Raw genomic sequence first — 19,932 nt, 5'->3', positions numbered from 1 at the left:
ATTTCTTTGCTGCTGAGACTCTGAAGCTTGTACTGCAACAAGAATCTCTACACTGGACTTAATTAATGCTCTGCAAAGAAAACTGTTGCTGGTTGCACAGCGGAAGCGTTTACTGGACCAGTATACAGACTCTCTTACTGTCTCCCTCTAAATCAGGGAGAATCCGCCATTGTCTGAGGCGCCGCCTCTGGAAGTCCCCCTGAATGCATTTCTATAGCATCCTTCACCCTATTTCTGGGTTGCTGTACATCATCATCAGCTTCGATCAGCCACGCAGCGGAAATAAGAGCTAAAACCGGAAGCCTGAGAGAGGGAACCTGTCCTCTCCCAGGTGGACCAATGGTTTCATTTGGTATAATGCAGCATCCTGCGTCTCTGAGGCAACAGCTGACCTGAACCATGGAGGGGGTGGGGGAAGTGGACCCCCCTTTCCAGGGACCCCTCTGTCGAAGAACTTGGAGGAGTAGCAGATTCCTCGCCAGGAAGGAGAAGGTTCTCCATTGGTCAGGCGCTATCCACCAGCTGCAGGACTGTTTTGAGAGAACCAATTGGGATATTTTCGATCGTTCAGACCTGGAGGAGCACACGGCGGCAGTTCTGTGCTATATCAATCACTGCACAGATACTGTCACAGTAAATAAATCCATCCGGTTTTATCCCAATCAGAAACCCTGGATGAATAGAGAGGTCCAGTGCCTGTTGCGGGAAAGGAATAGGGCTTTCAGGTCGGGTGAGGTGCAGCTTTACAGTGTGGCAAGAGCAAACTTGAAGAGGGGTATTCGACGGGCAAAACTGGTCTATAGGCAGAGGATTGAGGATAATTTAAGGAGTAACAACACAAGACAGATGTGGCAGGGGATTCAGCATATTACCAACTACAAACCTAACCTTGGTGCTGTCGATGGTGACCCTTTGCTGGCGGAGGAGCTTAACTTTTTCTTTGCTCGCTTCGAGAAGGAGCCACCTGAGACGCCGGTATTACAGCCACCAGCCCATAGGGGCCCCTCATTCACTGTAGAGGAGCATGAGGTGAGACAGGTATTGAGGATGGTGAATCCGAGGAAGGCTGCTGGACCTGATGGCATCACGGGAAAGGTGTTGAAGGGCTGTGCGGATCAGCTGGCGAAGGTCTTTACTAAGATCTTCAACAAGTCCTTACACCAGTCTATTGTCCCACCCTGCCTGAAGTCGTCAACTATTGTTCCTCTGCCTAAAAAATCTACAATCAGTAGTTTGAACGACTACAGACCAGTTGCACTGACTCCAATCATCATGAAGTGTTTTGAGAAACTGGTGCGCCGTCATATAATTTCCTGTCTTCCATCAACTTTTGACAACTACCAGTTTGCATACAGGGCAAATAGATCCACGGAAGACGCTATCACTATCACTCTCCATGCTGCTCTGTCCCATCTGGAGCAGCCGGGGAGTTATGTGAGGCTGCTGTTTGTGGATTTTAGCTCTGCTTTTAACACTATCCTCCCCCATAGACTGGTGTCCAAGCTAGAGGCGATTGGACTCTCCAACTCCACCTGTCTCTGGGTTTTGGATTTTTTGTCAGAACGTTCTCAGAGGGTTAGAGTGGGGTCACATATGTCCACAGCCCTTAGCCTTAACACCGGCTCACCACAGGGTTGTGTGTTGAGTCCCCTGCTCTATACTCTCTATACGTATGACTGTACAGCCATCTATCCCAGCAACAAAATCATCAAGTTTGCTGATGACACTACGGTGGTGGGGCTCATTTCAGGAGGGGATGAGTCCGCCTATCGGGACGAGGTGGAGCGGCTTTGTGTTTGGTGTGGAGAGAACAATCTGGCTCTTAATACGGCTAAGACCAAGGAATTGGTGGTGGATTACAGGAAAAAAAAGGCGGACATTCAGCCCTTGTATATCAAAGGGGAACGGGTGGAGAGGGTGGCGGAATTCAGGTTTTTGGGAGTGACTATCGATCAGGGCATGACTTGGAGCGCAAATACCACTGCTCTGGTGAAGAAGGCCCAGCAGAGAATTTATTTCCTCAGACTTTTAAAGAAGAACAATCTGAGTGAGAGACTGCTGGTGTCCTTCTACCGAGGCTCCATAGAGAGCATTCTCACATACTGTATTTGTGCCTGGTTCTCCAGTTGTACAGCTAGGAAGAGGAAGGTGCTCCAGAAGGTCATAACCACAGCCCAAAGGATTATTGGTCATCCTCTCCCATCTTTGGAAGAACTGTACGGTTCCCGTTGTCTTAGGAAAGCAAACAACATCCTGCAGGATGCATCTCACCCGGGATACAGTCTGTTTGCACTACTGCCTTCTGGCAGGAGATATAGAAACATCAAGTCAAGGACAAATAGACTGAAAAATAGTTTCTATCCAAGAGCTGTGGCCTTTTTAAATGCTGTAACTCGATAGTGTGACCTGGGAGTTTGATGGGTGTGGGTGTGGGTGTGGCTGGAATGTGGTTTGTTTGGTTGTTGTTGTTGTTTTGCTTTTGTTGTTTTTAAGGGATGGCATCCAATTTCGTTGCACTTGTGCAATGTTGCACTTGTGTAATGACAATAAAGAATCTATCTATCTATCAGAGAGAATAACAGAGGGAAACCAGGATGGAGATGACTCTCCAAAAGGCCACGTCTCTCTCTCTCTGTCTCCCCACTGCCAATGTCCCACTGGGGGAAATGGGGGGACGTGTTGCAGGGGAGTCAGACCTGCCGGTCTTTCCCTGGGAAGCAGAACTGGCGCCACTTCCCAGGGAAAGTCTGGGTGCGAGTCAGGAGGGGGGCTCGCCCTCATAGCGGGGAGCTGAATGGGGGGGGGGGGACAACTGCTCTGCCACTGAGTTGCACCGCTCCCCCCCCATTAGCAAAGCTCAAGTTCAAACACCAGCCCCTATTTTAAAAAGGCCCCCATAATGACGACACTGGACTACCCTTTAGGGTTGTCGCACATCAAAGTGCAAGTAGATAAATAGGTACCGCTTTGTTTTTTTTAAAAAAAAAATTATTAAGAGTTTTTTTAATACAATAGAGAAAACAGCATAGGCAAAAAACAAACAAAAAAGAAAAACAAACATAAAATTTGGCATCGTGTAATAACCAACTTTTCTTCATTTTTGGACTTCCTAACGTCTCTCGCTCCTACTTTCCAAATTTATAAAACTTTAACCAGCAATTTATCACCTTATTTCCATTCTTATTGTACACATTTCCGATATTTTGTCCCTAACTTTGAATATTTTTATCTAGGTCTTAAATATCTAATTTTACCATAATATTTATTCAAAATTTATTTTTCTCATAAAATTCACTCATTCTCATAATCTTTTCACCAAACTTTATGGTGCCCTGTTATTTTCAAATCCCTCATCCTTCTTAGCACTCGTATAATTTACAGTGTTTTTGTAGGTAGTCCTTGAATTTCTTCCAATCCTCTTCCACTACTTCCTCTCCCAGGTCTCGGATTCTGCCAGTCATTTCTGCTAGCTCCATGTAGTCCATCAGTTGCATCTGCCATTCTTCCAGCATGGGCAAATCTTGAGTTTTCCAATATTTAGCGACAAGTATCCTTGCTGCTGTTGTTGCCTACATAAAAAATGTTCGATCATTCTTTAACACCCTCTGGCCAACAATGCCCAAAAGGAAGGCCTCTGGTTTCTTAGGGAAGGTATACTTAAATACCTTTTTCAGCTCATTATATATCATTTCCCAGAAGGCTTTTTATCCAATTTAAAAGCCTCTTTAATCTGGGCGTAATGTAACCAATCTCGCACTTTGTCTTTTAGTTTCTCCAAACTCTGCAATCTCCAATTTTCTCCATCTCTTTCTAGTATTTCCCAGTATTTCGGCCATTTGACCTCCATATTGGGTCTTTTCACAGCTTTAGCTTCCATAGGTGATAGCCACCTTGGGGGTCTTGTTTTCTAATAAGTCTTTATATTTTGTCCAGACATTAAACACTGCTTTCCTTACAATATGGTTCTTGAAATTCTTGTGAATCTTAACCTTGTCATACCACAGATATGCATGCCATCCAAAAGCATTGTTAAATCCTTCCAAATTTAACACATCAGTGTTTTCAAGAAGCAGCCAGTCTTTCAGCCAGCAAAAAGCTGCTGATTCATAATACAACCTTAAGTCTGGCAGGGCAAACCCCCCTCTTTCTTTAGCATCAGTTATATTTTAAACTTAATTCTGGGCTTTTTGCCCTGCCAGACAAATTTAGAGATATCTCTTTGCCACCTCCCGAAACACTCCATTTTATCCACAATCTGTAAAGTCTGAAAAAGAAACAGCATCCTTGGCAATACATTCATTTTTATAGCAGCAATTCGGCCCAACAAGGAAAGTTTCAGTCTTGACCAACTTTCTAAATCTCTCTTAATTTCTGACCAGCACTTTTCATAATTGGCCTTGAATAAGCTCAGATTTTTTGCTGTTATGTTCACCCCTAGATATTTTACTTTTTTAACCACGTTTAACTCTGTCTCCTTCTGAAACCTTTCTGACTCTGAAACTGTCAAATTTTTCTCCAATACCTTAGTTTTTTGCTTGTTTAATTTAAAACCCGCCACCCGACCAAAGTCTTGAATTAATTGTAATGCCCTTTTCGTACTAGATTCTGGCTCCTGTAAGGTCAGAACTAGGTCATCTGCGAAAGCCTTAAGTTTGTACTGTTTCGCTCCGACCTGAATTCCTTCCACCAACCGGTCCCCTCTAATCATATTCAAGAGCACCTCCAGGACCGAAATGAATAACAGTGGGGAAAATAGGGCAACCTTGTCGTGTTCCTTTTTCAATTTTAAACTCTTCTGTCACCACATTGTTACCTATCAGTTTAGCCTTTTGTTCTGAGTATATTGCATCTATCCCATTTTCAAATCCCCGTCCCACTCCCATCCCTTCCAGGTTTTTCTTCATAAACTTCCAAGAAATGTTGTCAAAGGCCTTCTCCGCATCTATAAATATTAACACTGCTCTAGTATTAATATTTGTTTGCAGAAGTTCCAAAATGTCAATAATGTTCCTTGTGTTAGCAGACAAATGTCTTCCTGGGAGAAAGCCTGCCTGGTCTTTATGAATCACTTCACTTAAAACCTTTTTAAATCTGTTTGCTAAAATGTCTGCAAAAATTTTGTAATCCACATTTAGAAGGGAAATGGGGCAGTAATTTTTAAATTGTGTCTTTTCCAATTCTGATTTAGGTATCAATGTGATGAAGGCTTCTTTCCACGTTTCCGGTGCTTTCTTCCCCTCCATAATCTCATTGCAAACCTGCATTAGTGGATGTATCAAGTAGTCTTTCAGTACCTTATAATATTTGGAGGTAAGCCCATCTGGTCCTGGAGACTTGCCCAATTGCATATTCTGAATGGCAACTTCAATCTCTTGTCGTGTTATTTTACAGTTCAGGATTGATCTATTTTCTTGAGACAACCTTGGTAGTCCATTTTTTATCAAAAATTGTTCTATCTCAGCCTCATTTTGCGGCCCTTGGGTGTATAATTGTTTAAAGTATCTCTGGAAGCACTTCCTTATCTCCACAGGGTTCTGAATGTTTCTTCCTTCAGTCTCTAGGTTGGTGATCGTGTTTAATTTTTGTCTCTTTTTCAACTGCCATGCTAACAGTTTTCCACATTTATTTGCCGAGTCGAATGATCTTTGTTTCATTAACTTAACTTTCCACTCCACCTCCTGATTTATCAATTTGGAGTATTGTGCTTGGTAAAATTTAATTTCTTTCAAAATCTCCTTTGACTTCGGTTTCGATCTTAGCTTCTTCTCACATTCTTTAATTTTCTCCAAAATCTTATCTTTTTTCTCATTTTGTGCTCTTTTCTTTACAACGTTCTGTTGTATCAGAAACCCTCTCATAACCGCCTTACTTGCATCCCAGATGATTCTTTTTTCCACCGTGGTGTTCAAATTTATCTCAAAGTAGTCCTTCAGAACTTTTTGGGCCTTTTTGGTAATCTCCTGATCTCTAAACAGATTGTCATTCATCTTCCATCTAAAGGAGCCGGTTGGGATTAGTCTCATGTCCATCTTTACAGCTTTATGGTCGGAGCAGGTCTTTGGGCAGATTTCCACCTTTCTCGTCTTAGGTGCCAGACCTCTAGTTATCCATATTTGGTCGATTCTTGTCCATGTCAGTTGGGCTTCAGAAAAGAATGTTCCCTCTCTTCCCAGGGGGTTCTTTGTCCTCCAGATGTCAATCAAGTCCATATTGTCAGTCAGTTCAAAAAAAGTTTTAGGTAGTCTGCCGTCTTTTGTCACATTTTGGCTTTGAGACTTATCCATGTTGGTTGACGCCACCCCATTCATATCGCCCATCATAATGATGTTATCATAGTCCAGATAGTCCAGCACTATCTCATGCAGCTTCTTGTAAAATTCCGATTTCCCCTCGTTTGGTGCATAGATTCCTAATATCAAAAACTTTTCTCCCTGATTTTGTATCTCAATTGCCAGAATTCTTCCTTGGTCATCTTTAAATAAAAATGTTGGTGAAAGGCTCTCCTTTGCATATATCACCACTCCTCTTTTCTTAACTCAGTCCGAAGAGATAAATTCTTGTCCTAATCTTTTATTTATTAACACTTTCCTATGGAGCCTAGTCACATGTGTTTCTTGCAAACAAATAATGTCCAATTGTTCTTTTCTCAATATATGGAATATTCTTCTCCTTTTTTCTGGGGAATTGCAGCCATTAATATTCCAGCTTAGAAGTTGCAGAGACATCCTGAACAAATCTGTTATTCCTCTGGTGGTGGTGTCTTTTTCTCCGAGTCTTCAGGTCCCAATGGTGGAGGTATAAATAATGGTCCAGACACTGAAGGTCTCTCAATCCCTTTCTGAAGGTCCTCTCCGTAGACACTCAAAAATTTGTCTTTGTCCTCGGCTGTTTTAATTTTAACCTTCTTCCCTCTGAATGTAAAGGATAATCCTTGGGGAAATTCCCACCTAAAAACAATTGAGTTGCTCCTCAGCAATTTTACTAACTCAATATAGGTGGATCTAAGGTCCAAAAGTTGTTTAGGGATATCTTTGTAAATTTCAACTCTTTTGTCTGAAATATCCAGTGACTTTCCGTAATGTAGGCCTAATATTTTGTCTCTTTCCTCCTTAGATCTCAAAATAATCAGACAGTCTCTGGGCCTGTCTTTCCTTGCTGATTTTCCAAGTCTAAAAGCAGTCACAATTTTAAAGTCCTTTTCTTCCTCCAAAGGCCAAAACTTGGAAAATTCTTTTGTCAGAAACTCAATTAAATTCCCTTGTTCAAGTTCTGGTATTGACCTCAATCTCAGGTTATTCTCCCGATTCCGCAATTCAATCATAGACAGATACGCCTGCTGTTCACCAACCAGTTTGTGCAGTGGTTTTACCTCTTGTTCTAATTCTTCAACTTTTTGGCTGGCTTCCTCAACCAATTTGCGGTTTTCTGCAGTGGTCTCAAATAACTTTCCAATTGATTGAGTATTCAAAGCAACTTGTTCAGTTAATTTATTTACACTGGCTGTATTTTGTTCAATCTTAGCCATTTGTTCATCCGCTTTCTTGTCCAAAGCTTCCAATTTTTCAAAGATTTTCTCTAATACTGAGCCAGATGCTCCTGCAGCCATATCTTCCGACAGTGGTTGCTCAATTTCTTCTTCTTCTGCCGACAAAACAGTAGGGACAGATGATCTGTGCGGCTGTGAGGTTAAGTTTAAAGTTGTTTGTCTAGCTTTCGCTCTAGCCACTCTTGTTCTCCCAGTGCCACTCATTCCAGTTTTGTCTACAAGTCAAGGTCAAACTAAGTTGTTCCCATGAGAATCCAGCAGCCCAGAGAGTAAACAGTCAGATAGGAGGAAAGGAAAGAGAAAGCAAAGTCACATACAACTGTAAATCCAAAGACCTCTAGAGGGAGTTCGAATATGTCTTGAGGGGAAAAGCCAAATTGTTAAAGTCCAGTTAATTTCCGCAGTCCAATTAAATTCCAAAGAACCTTCAATTTTTCTTGCAGTTAGCAGAGTTGGTTTAAAAAACACTACAATGTCTCTAGCAAGTGCCAGAAAGGATGTTTCAGTGTAGCAAATCCACAAAAACTCAGATTGTAGCAAACCCAAATTACAAAGTATCCAAGTCTGCACTCTGACAGTTCTGTTGTTCAGGCAGATCCACTACCTGGGCTTCTCAATAAAATTGTAAATTCCAAAAGAAGAGGTAAAACACAGTCCATAAAAGAAATAAGTCACTTAAAAGAAGTTAAATCCTGATTTAGCATAAAAGCAGCTTCAATGGATGCACAGATTAGTTGTTTTTAGTGCCTCTTCAAAGGCTCCAGACATCAAAGTCTTTTGCTTTAGGTCTTAAGCAGAAGCGGAAGACGGACTTCCTGTTTACGTCTCCTGCTTTCGGCCGAATTCGTAACAATTTATTTTCTTACTTTGACGAAGACCCCCCGATGGCACCAGCAATCCAAATAACACCATCGATGCCGGGAAATCGGGAAAATGCTGCAAATCAACCCCGAGAACAACAACACCGTGCATATCCTAAGAACGGTTGCATTATTACCGAACCAGTGGGAGAGCTGATAACAATTTCCCCACCACAATGAAGCCAAGCCAGTTATGGAACGAGCAGCTTTAACATTATCTCATGGAACATAGCGGGTTGGGCTAACAAACTTGGGGACGAGCCATTTCGTGAATATATAACGGATTTTGACATAATAATGCTGCAGGAAACTTGGGCAACTGATAACATAGCTCTCGACGGTTACGTTGTCTATGAAATCAAGGCCTCTAAACCGTTTGGAAGGGGACGACCGAGGGGGGGCCTAGTAACTCTGGTTTCCACTCAACTGGTGTCACAAGTTATTGAGTGCTCAGTTTTCAAGCAGCTGGCACTGGGGATCACCTTGCATAGGGAATCCAAGAGTATTATTCTTGTTTCAGTGTATATTCCACCACATACTGTGCAAACACAGATAGAGAGCACGTGGCGTAAAATCCATAGTTTCCTTCATTCCCTACAATTAGGTACCCTGGTTCGCCATTTTACCTAATGGGAGATATGAACGCCAGAATAGGCTCAAATGATGATAGCCTGGAAATAAAATTCCCAATATTAAGAGATCTAAAGGAAAATAGCGCCCTCTTGCTAAACCCACCCCCACGTAGACATTCGAAAGATTGCCAAATCAACTATGCTGGATTCTGTCTGGCTTTTTTACAAATAAGTCTTGATTTGATCATTGCTAATGGGGCATTACCCGGGGATAGAGAAGGCGAGTACACATTCATAAATTCAAATGGGGCCAGCACAGTAGACTACTGTCTAACTAACAGACAGGCCTTCGAATCAATTAAAAAATTTACAATAGATAATAGGACTGAAAGTGACCATTTACCTCTTATCATCTCCACTACTGGCCAAAATTTAATTCAGCACTCTCACATAGAACATGAGGATATAGTCAAAGCAAATGATCCAGCATTGCGCAGAAAAAAATGGACACCTGAGATAGCAATTGCAGTTGAGAATAGATTGAATTCACAAACTGCAATTGAGTTAAGATCAATTATAATAAACAATTTATCAATAGACTCCTCCCTGCCAGCTTATGAAAATCTCATTGAGTCCTTGCAGGATGTGGTCTCGGTTAACATAAACTCAGCCGGCAAGCTACGCACTGCTAAAGGGCGCAGTTGGTTTGACCAAGAGTGCCACACAAAGTAGGAAGCCTTAAGGAACGCCTATTTGGCCTATAGAAACGCTGGATTAAGCTACTTACCTCAATCTTATTTCAAAATCAAAAAAGAGTACAAAGCCCTTTTGGCCAAAAAAAAAGGCAGTCCGAACAAAATTCCCGGTCCCTACTATTGAATGCCTCACTAAACAATGAAACTAAACTATTTTGGCAACTGGTCTCCGACTCAATGAAAAATAGTTCCTCAGCCCCCAGCTGTGTCATTCCAGCTCAGGTTTGGGAGAACCACTTCAGAAATATATTTATGGAAAATCCAAACCTCCCTTCCAGTTTACAGGAGGATGACAGGGCACAATTGTCACTGCTCGCTAATTGGAGGCCGGTTACTGTGGAGGAAGTCCATACATTAATTGGGAATTTGAAGAGTGGAAAGGCTCCGGGGAAGGACTTTATCCCAGCTGAGTTGATTACATCAAACCAGCCACTTCTGGCAGCACTCTTTACGGTAGTAAATAACTCTGGTAAGGTACCATATAGCTGGAAACATGCTATAGTAGTTCCAATCTTTAAGAGAGGCCACCCAAATGTACCTTCCAATTATAGGCCTATTAGCCTGCTCTCAATAATTGGGAAACTGTATGCCCATTTCCTCAGTAGCAAATTGACAACCTTTCTAAATGAACATAATATACTATCTGAAGCCCAGGCAGCTTTCCGTGAGAATCATTCAACAACAGACCATTGTCTAATGCTGTCCTTCCTAGCTGAGAAGTATACCAGACACCTACAGGGTAAACTCTTCATGGCCTTTATGGACCTGAAATCAGCATTTGACTCCATCCCCAGATCCCAGCTATGGTCCAAATTGAGTCTGATCCTGAAGGACAAACGACTTCTCTTTCTTATAAAAGCCCTCTACAATGGAACCAAACTGCAGGTCCGATGTGGTCGACAGGGACAGCTATCGAACAGCATCGAGATGACTAGGGGGGTGAGACAGGGTTGTATTTTGGCCCCCACATTGTTTTGTTTATTCTTAAATGACCTAGAAGAGAACTTAATGGACCCAGATGGACACATTCCAAAAATAGGAATGAGAAGGACCCCTCTGTTGTTGTATGCTGATGACGCAGCCATCATCTCGCGATCCAAGCCGGGCTTGAATTATCTGTTGAGGAAATTTTCTGATTACTGTTCTGGAAATGGTTTATCCATTAATTATGAAAAATCTAAAATCTTAGTCTTCGAAAGAAGATTCTCCCAGTCTAAATGGGTGCTGGATGGCCATAACCTTGAACAGGTAAAATACTTCAGTTACCTAGGGCTCACATTCCATCATACAAGATCTTGGAAGCACCATTGGCAAACCTCCCTTCAAAAGGCGGAGATCACAAAGCTAGCCATACATAGATTCTTCTTCACAAAGGGCGGCAAATATGTTCCAGCAGCCTTAAGGGTTTTCAACGCAAAGCCCGTTTCCCAACTCCTGTATGCAGCAAATGTCTGGCATAATGGGGACCTGCCAAAGCTAGATGGCTTTCAGGCAAAATTTATACGATCTCTGCTGCAGGTACCTAACTGCGTCCCCAACTCCGTACTTTTGTTGGAAGCTGGTGAATGCCCAATTTCAGTTAGAGCGTGGTGGGCTGCCCTAAGACATTGGCTCAGGATTTCAGTGTTTAATCTAGGGAAGGGTCTGTACCAACATTTGACCAATGAGGAATTTGTCAGCAAATGGCAGAAAACCATGGCTAAAAAAGCCACCTGTATTGGTCTGTCTCCCCCCCAACTGTATTACCTGGGCTATGAAGGCGCCCAAAAGGCGTTAAAGCAAAGATTATGGGACAATGCACACAGTGACTTGCGATCTCGATCACATGCAGTCTGTAGTCCACTGGCAGCAGGAGTTCAATATGGGTATGTCTTTGAGTTAACATCTTACATCAAAAACCTGACAGTACCTAACTATCGAAGGCTTTTTACCAAGGCCAGACTGAATGTCTTCCCCTCTGCAGTGCTGGATGGTAGGTTGAGAGGAGTTCCCTACCAGGACAGACTTTGCTCGTGTGCTCAAGACATCGATTCCATAAATCATATTTTGTTACATTGTGCGAAGTATGAGCAGGTCAGGGCTGAATTGATACTACCCTTGCTGGTGCCTTTCCCGGGAAAGTCAGAGGCTCACTATGTCAGGTTCCTACTGGAAGACCGGACAAAAGCTAGAACTTTGGCAGTGGCAAAGTTTCTATCGGTGGTTGCAAGAACAAATCAGCCCTATATTCCAAACAAAGTGCTTGATTAACCTGAAGGCAGGCTGTATGAACTCTGTATTGATTTGTAATGTTTTGTTGGTCTCTGGACCGTAATAAAGATTGTTGTTGTTGTTTATCATTTTCCGATTCTTACTGTCTTTTCTTACTCACGGGTTGTTGCTTTTCAAAGTTAGATGTTTCCAGGAAGAAAGGTCAGCGCTCACCGACAGCGGCTATGCGGCTTCACTCCACAGAAATAGTGATCGACTCACAGTGCCGCGATACCCCCTCCACGTTCAGAGACCCCTTACGGGGTCCCTTCTCCGTTTTGGGGGGCGCTTCTGGCGCCCGCCGAGTCCCACGGCCACAGGCTCTTGCTGCCTGTGGTTTTCCGATGTGGGTCTCCGCTTCGCCGTAGCGGACGACCCGTTTCCGCGGAGCTCCCTCTTCGCAGTTAGAAGAGGGCAGCCATTGCCGTTCGCGCCGCCTCCGGAAGTCCTCGATAAATAGGTACCGCTTTGGTGGGAAGGTAAACGGCGTTTCCGTGCGCTGCTCTGGTTCGCCAGAAGCGGCTTAGTCCTGCTGGCCACATCACCCGGAAGCTGTACGCCGGCTCCCTCAGCCAATAAAGCGAGATGAGCGCCGCAACCGCAGAGTCGGCCACGACTGGACCTAACGGTCAGGGGTCCCTTGACCTTCACTTTAAGTTACTGTTCCAGGCCCCAAACCCATGTCAGGATGCCAGAGATTATCACTCAGGCAGAGGGGCTGCTGAATACCTGGCCTCCCGCTTTGGGCATCATGGCCGCCCCCATTCATGGCCCAAGCTCCCCCCTTGGTCGCCATTTCCTTCCCAAACAGAACAACGTTGGACAGTTTTGTTCAGTTTCTGTTAATTGATTCTCATGAAAACTTACAGATTCTGGCTTCACACAATTAACTCAAGGCAGTGTCAAATTACTCTTGGCAGAAAGCCAAGGTCTGCTTGACCTAGAAACTACTTACTCTGATTGGTTAACGACCAGCACTCAACTCTGTTATCTAGGAATGCTAGCACAGTTTGGTGGGTTAGGTGTGTTAGGAGTAGAAGTGCTGTGTATGGTTAAGAGAGAGAGAAAGAAAGGATTTATTTTACTTTGTTTTATATGCAGAAACTCTGCTGGTTTCTTTTTCCTTTTAATAAATCCTGTAAATAGTTATTCTGAGTCTAGCTGACTAGTCATTTCCACCTCAACTAGCTTCTTGCTGTGCAGGAAAACTCTGCTACGTTTGGGCTAAAGCCATTAGAGCTATGCCTGACACTTCAAAGTTCCATGAGGTTATGGGTATTGTGCTGCCAGCCTGAGTTGTGGTGGTGTCAGCATCAACGGTGTTGGTTCCAGTAGTTCCAGAAGTTGTTGTTCCTGTTGGTGCAGCAGATGGACACTGGCTGGTTCCTGACTGTTGTGAGCTGGTGACGCAGTGGACACAAGGACAACAGCTGCAGCGTGTGAGAGCTGGGTGCTGTGGTTCCTGTTTTCTCTCTCGGTGGTCGTGAGTAGCTGGTTCCGGGTTCCAGGGACATCGCTCTCAAGATGGCCTCACAACCAGTTCAGATGGCTTTTGAGCGTCTGAATGACTCCAATTACTTGCTGTGGTCGGAATGCATGCAGGCAGTGCTGCAGAGGGATCGTCTCTGGCAAGTGGTGAGTAAGTTTCCTGCGAAGCCTGATGATGAAGACCTCGATAAAGACCAAAGAGCAAGGGCCACAATTGTTTTGGGGCTGGAAGATTCCCAGTTGCCGTATGTGAGGGGAATCAAGACAGCTAGAGGTGTGTGGCAAGCACTTAAAGAACTTCATGTGCGTGAAACAGCGGTTTCCAAGCTGTTCATTCGCAAGGCATTGTACAAGGCAATGTTACAGCCTGGGGTTACAATGCAGGAACACCTACACAGTTTACAGTTAAAGTTTGCTGCGCTGCAGGAAAGAGACTGTGCGTTAGACCAGCAGGAGAAGGTGGCTATTATTTTGAGTTCTCTCCCGGAAAGCTGGGATAATTTAGTTTTGTCTCTAGAAGGCATACGGGAGCATGATTTATCAGTCAGTTACGTTACTGGGCGTTTGATTGAAGAATGGCAGAAGAGGCAAGAAAGGTCGTTTGCTGCAGAGGCTTCTACAGGCGGGCGGTTTGGAAGGAGTTCTCATGCCGTGCCAGAGGTGAAGCAAAAGCAGCGTACCGATGAGGAGTCTGCGTTTGCTGTTAGGCGTTGTTTCCGATGTGGGTCTTCAGCGCATCTAAAACGACAATGTCCGGAGTTGGTCAAGTCTGAGTGGCCGGTGCAAGAGCAGAGACGAGATCAGCAGTAGCAGCAGCAGCAGCAGCAGCAGCATAAAAAGAAATTCTTCAAACAAAAACAGTCGGCTCAGCTGGTGACCGCCAAGGTCAAGATTGCTGATGAGAAACAAACTGTCTGGGTGGTCGATTCGGGCGCGTCTCGGCACATCGTAAATTCAGATGAATTGTTTGTTTCCAAGAACTCAGCACAGCGCAGCCAGGTGGCCCTAGCAGACGGAAGTACTCCCGAAGTGATTTCGGGGGGTGCAGTTTTTGTTCCTTGTTTTCGTGAATGCCTGCAAAATGTACTTTGTGTGCTTTCATTAAGGAGTAATCTGATGTCTGTAGATTGTTTGCTAAAAGCTGGGTTTAAAGTGTATTTTGAAGGAGACAGTTGCATTATTAAGAAGGCTGGTGAGATTTTAGGCACTGCTAAGTCAGAGGGAGGCTTGTTTTGGCTTAAAGCAGGATCTCAAGTTGCAGCAGTAGTCAGTAAATCTCAGCCTGCAGTGAATAACAAAGCTATACATGACAACTGTGTGCACTTATTGCATAGGAAATTGGGGCATGCTGGCTGGAAAAGTGTACTAAAAATGTCTGAATTGGCTGATGGGGGTAATTTAAAGAGTTGTAACAAGTACCTTGATTGTAATGTTTGTAAAAAGGTTAAAACCCACAGAGTCTCTTACCCCAGAAGTGACAGAGTTAGTGAGTCACCGCTACAGCTGGTTCACATGGACGTAATTGGTCCATTTGCTGTAAGCAGGGGTGGATGGCGTTTTTCATTAACAATTGTGGATGACGCCACGCGTTACTCTTGGGTTTTTCCCATGAAGAATAAGGGTGACGTGTTCACTAAGTTTAAAGGCTGGGTGGCATCTGTGGAAAGATTTCTGTCCATTAAACTCAGAAGGATTCAGACGGACAGAGGTGGCGAATTTATGTCAAATGCTTTTAGAGATTGGTTACAAAAGCGTGGTATTGGGCATAGAAAAACGAACGCTTTTTCCCCAGAGGAGAATGGCGTTGCAGAGCGAAAACACAGATCTTTACAAAATATGATGTTTGCCATGCTTGATGATGCTGATTTGCCCATGTCTTATTGGGGGGAGAGCATGCTCACCGCGTGTTATCTCCAAAATAGGCTCTTTCATCAAACAATAGGTACAACTCCGTACTTTAAATTGTTTCAGAAAAAACCCAAAATTGACCATTTGCATGTGTTTGGATCAAAAGCCTGGGTATTAATTCCAAAACAAATGAGAAAGAAGGGAGATCCTAAGACCCAACAGTTAGTGTTTGTGGGTTACCAGGAGCTGGGAAAAGGTTTCCGCTTTGCTGAAGGGACAAATGGCATTGTGATCTCCAGGAATGCCAGTTTTTGTGAACATAGTGGCTGGGAGAGACTACATGCCAATACTGAGGTTTGGTTTGAACCTTCCCAGGAGCTTCATGACTCTGAAGGTAAACATAGAGAATCAGAGTCTGAGGGGGAGGAAAGTTCAGATAAGAGCTCTCAAGAAAGTGGAATTAGCCAGAGACCAGTTGCTAAGCAACAAAAGAGAGGTCGTAGTTCTGAGGAGGAAAGTGGGTCAGAAGAAAAATTTTCTCCCAGAAGGTCTAAAAGACAAAACAAAGGAGTGCCTCCGGTGCGTTTTTCTCCAGATACTGCAAATGTGTTTAGTGTAATTGCAGAGCCCAAGAGTTTTCAGGAGGTGTTAAAGTTACCAAAAGAGGAGGCAGAGCTCTGGAAACAGGCAATGGAAGAAGAGATGTCCTCTCTGAATGAGCACAAGGTCTTTACACCAGTAGCAGCACCTGAGGGGGCAAAGATTGTAGGCTGCAGGTGGGTGTACAAACTTAAACCTCTGGTGACAGGAGATTACAAATACAAAGCTCGTTTAGTGGCTCAAGGATACTCTCAGAGGCCTGGAAAAGATTATGACAAGACTTTTTCCCCTACTGCTAAGGGGGACAGTGTAAGGCTGATTCTAACGCTTGGAGCAAAGAGAAAACTCCTGTTAAACCATTTTGATATCCAGACTGCATATTTACATGCATCAATATCCGAAGACCTGTATCTAGCCGAACCGCCTGGTTATGAGACAGGTTCCAATAGAGTGTTGAAATTGAACAAAGCTCTATATGGTCTCAAACAGGCGGCAAGATCTTGGAACAAATGTTTCCATGAGGCCTTAGTGTCATTTGGTTTCAAGTAGAGTACAGCTGACAATTGTGTTTATGTACGTGGTACAGGCAGTGATCAAGAGTTTTGTCTGATTTATGTAGATGATGTATTGTATGCTTGCAAAACAGATAAACAAACTAAAAGCTTTGCCAAGCAATTGTCCAGTAAGTTCAAAGTGAAGGACTTAGGCCCGGTTAGGACATATCTAGGGTTGGAAGTGTGCTGGGCCCAAGATGGCAGCTGCCTAATTAGTCAGCAGAACAAAGTTAAACAACTACTGACTATATACAGGATGCAGGATTGCAAAGGGGCAGTGGTGCCTATGGATCCAGGTTTCATAAAAACACTTCATATAGATGAGAGTCCTGAATTTGAACATCCTGATATATATCATTCTGTAATTGGAAGTTTATTGTATCTAGCACAGTGGTCCAGACCTGATATTAGCTATGCAGTAGGCATATTGAGTAGATTGGTCTCAAAACCCACACTAAATGCTTGGAAAGGGGTAAAACAAGTTCTGAGATACCTCAAACAGACAATTGGCTATATGTTACAATTAAATTCTTCAGAGGATGAAATGTTGAGTTGCTACTGTGATAGTGACTGGGGAAATTGGCCAGATAGAAAATCTGTCACAGGACTAGTCATAATGGTCGGTGGAGCTTTAATCAGCTGGCGGTCACGCAAGCAAGACGTTGTAAGTGTGTCATCAACGGAATCCGAGTACGCCGCATTGAGTGAATTGTGCAACGAGGTGATTTATTTCAAGCATTTGTTAGCAGATTTAAATGTAAATTGTGGAGAACCAGTACGAGTTTACATTGATAATCAGGCTTGTATAACCTTAAGTAAAACAGAGGGTTTTAAATCACGTTCCAAACATATCTCTGTAAAATACCAAAATGTACGTTGCTGTGTACAAGACAATATAATCACATGTATCAAGTGAAGAAAATGTAGCAGATGTATTAACTAAACCATTGGCAAAGATAAAGAACAAGCAAATGTGCAAGGGTTTAGGTTTGCTGGAAAAATAATCTCCTACATAGGTGTTATTTGATGTTAATTGTCCAGCAGAATCTGTGAGGGGGTGTTCAGTTTCTGTTAATTGATTCTCATGAAAACTTAGATTCTGGCTTCACACAATTAAATCAAGGCAGTGTCAATTTACTCTTGGCAGAAAGCCAAGGTCTGCTTGACCTAGAAACTACTTACTCTGATTGGTTAACGACCAGCACTCAACTCTGTTATCTAGGAATGCTAGCACAGTGTGGTGGGTTAGGTGTGTTAGGAATAGAAGTGCTGTGTATGGTTAAGAGAGAAAAAAAGGATTTACTTTACTTTGTTTTATATGCAGAAACTCTGCTGGTTTCTTTTTCCTTTTAATAAATCCTGTAAATAGTTATTCTGAGTCTAACTGACTAGTCATTTCCACCTCAACTAGCTTCTTGCTGTGCAGGAAAACTCTGCTACGTTTGGGCTAAAGCCATTAGAGCTATGCCTGACACTTCAAAGTTCCATGAGGTTTGTGGTGTCGGGGCGTCATGCGGGGCTTTGAGGAGACACTGCGTGTGTGAATGAAGGGGGGGACACTGCCTGCTGGAGGGGCAACCCCCCCAATCATTCTAAAAATTTCTGTAACATCGGCAAAGGATTAAAAGAGATGAAGGGGGGCATGTCCCCTTCCTGCCCCGGAGGGCTTTTTCCCAGGTGGGGGGGTCTCCTTCCTGCCCCAGAGGGCTTTTTCCCAGGTGGGGGGGGTCTCCTTCCTGCCCCGGAGGGCTTTTTCCCAGGTGGGGGGGGTCTCCTTCCTGCCCCGGAGGGCTTTTTCCCAGGTGGGGGGGGGTCTCCTTCCTGCCCCGGAGGGCTTTTTCCCAGGTGGGGGGGTCTCCTTCCTGCCCCGGAGGGCTTTTTCCCAGGTGGGGGGGGGGTCTCTCCTGCCCCGGAGGGCTTTTTCCCAGGTGGGGGGGGGTCTCCTTCCTGCCCTGGAGGGCTTTTTCCCAGGTGGGGGGGGTCTCCTTCCCTGCCGCCTCCGGGGATCGAACCCGGGACTTTCTCAGGAGAGAATCCGGAAAACGGAGCTGGTTTGGAAGGAGGAGAATTGGTGTCTCCTGGGAGGGAGGGGCCACTCATTCCTTCCCCCCCCCGTCAGTGAGCTCCGCTTCCTAGAGAGGCAGGGAGGTTTGGAGGGGGGAGGGGAGGGGCCTGATCCACCTTCCCGGAAGAGGAGCAGCTGTGCGGAGGAGGAGGAGGGAAAAGAGGGGCGAAATATATCTATATCTTCAGGGGGGGGGGAGAAGGAGGCGCTTTTCCTCCCCCTGAATCTGCAAACAGGGCAGCTGGGAAGGGGGGGCAGGATTTGGGGGGGGAGAAAGGAAAGTGGGTGATTCCTCCCCCTCCCCCTCCCTTCTGGGGATCCGGCGAGCGGGGGAGGGGCTGGTTTAGGAGAAAGGAGCCCCTCCCCGCGAGGGGGCGCCTCCTTGGAGACCCCCAGCTCTTTGTCTTGCGGGAAAGGAAATGGGAATAGCAGAGCGAGCAAGGGAGGGGGGAGAGGAGATGCTCAGCCCCCCCCCCGGGAAGGAAATGGGAGGCCCCCCCCAGGGCTGGGACTTGAACCCCCTGGCAGGAATCCCTGGGGCGCCGCGATCCTAGGCTAGGTGGGTCCCCTTTGGGGGGAGAAGGGTTAATGGGGGCGAGAGAGGCCTGGATGGAGACCCCCCCCCGTCTCCCTCCTGGGATGGGGAGAGATTTGGCAGGAAGGCTGAGCCGGCCAGGGGGGCCTCTGGGGAAAGGGGACCCTGGGGGGTGGAGGGAGAAAGGGAAGCATCCCTGGGGAGGGATTGAAGCCATCTTGGAGAAAGAGAGAGGGACTGGGGGGCCGCCTGCCTTGACTTCTCCCTCCTGCCCAGGAATCTGCCAGGACTAGACCAGGGAGAGATCCCTGAGCAGGAGCCCCGATCCAGCCACCCTCTCCTCCCCTGAAGCTCAGTCCTTGCCCTGCCTCAGGTCCCAGATCAGGAGCTGCAGGGGGCGCTGGGGGCTGTTAGAGCGAGTCCAACCATGGGGGGAAAGAGGAAAGGGAGGAAGCCCCCTTTATCACCCCCCCCCCTTTGAGGCTTCTCTCTGGGCAACTCCAGTCTCCCCCACATGCCTGTGTTTCTGTGCAGAAGCATCTAAAGGGCTCTCCCCCCCCCCCCCCAGACACCTGGGCTCAACTCCTTCTCACCTGGTTTTCACTATTCCCACTATATCAGATTTAAGAGATTGGGAAGATTGCTATGTAAATGGGAGGGTTCCTGTGTCCCCCCCCCTTTATTTTTATTAAACCTATTAGTCTCTTTCTCTTCCCCAGGGCAGCCCAAAGTGACTTACAACCTGTTGTTGTTGTTGTTGTTGTTGTTGTTATGTTCCACGGTGATACTCCAAGGCCTTCTTTGTCGTGTTTCCTGTATTTTTGGGGGGGAGAGAAAAGGCTGTTCTCAGGGCCTGCTT

The 19,932-nt window shown here is 45.1% G+C and overlaps 1 protein-coding gene across 4 annotated transcripts in view; it reads left to right on the top strand.

The window, feature by feature from the left end:
* The window catches only part of LOC307209507 (uncharacterized protein), a 200,319-nt gene that overhangs the window by 105,747 nt on the left and 74,640 nt on the right, over positions 1-19,932 (top strand). The window lies entirely within an intron of this gene.

This window comes from Podarcis cretensis (genome assembly GCF_951804945.1).
Source record: "Podarcis cretensis genome assembly, chromosome: 2".
In the NCBI taxonomy this organism is placed as follows: domain Eukaryota; kingdom Metazoa; phylum Chordata; class Lepidosauria; order Squamata; family Lacertidae; genus Podarcis; species Podarcis cretensis.
This window is presented reverse-complemented; position numbering and strand designations above follow the sequence as displayed.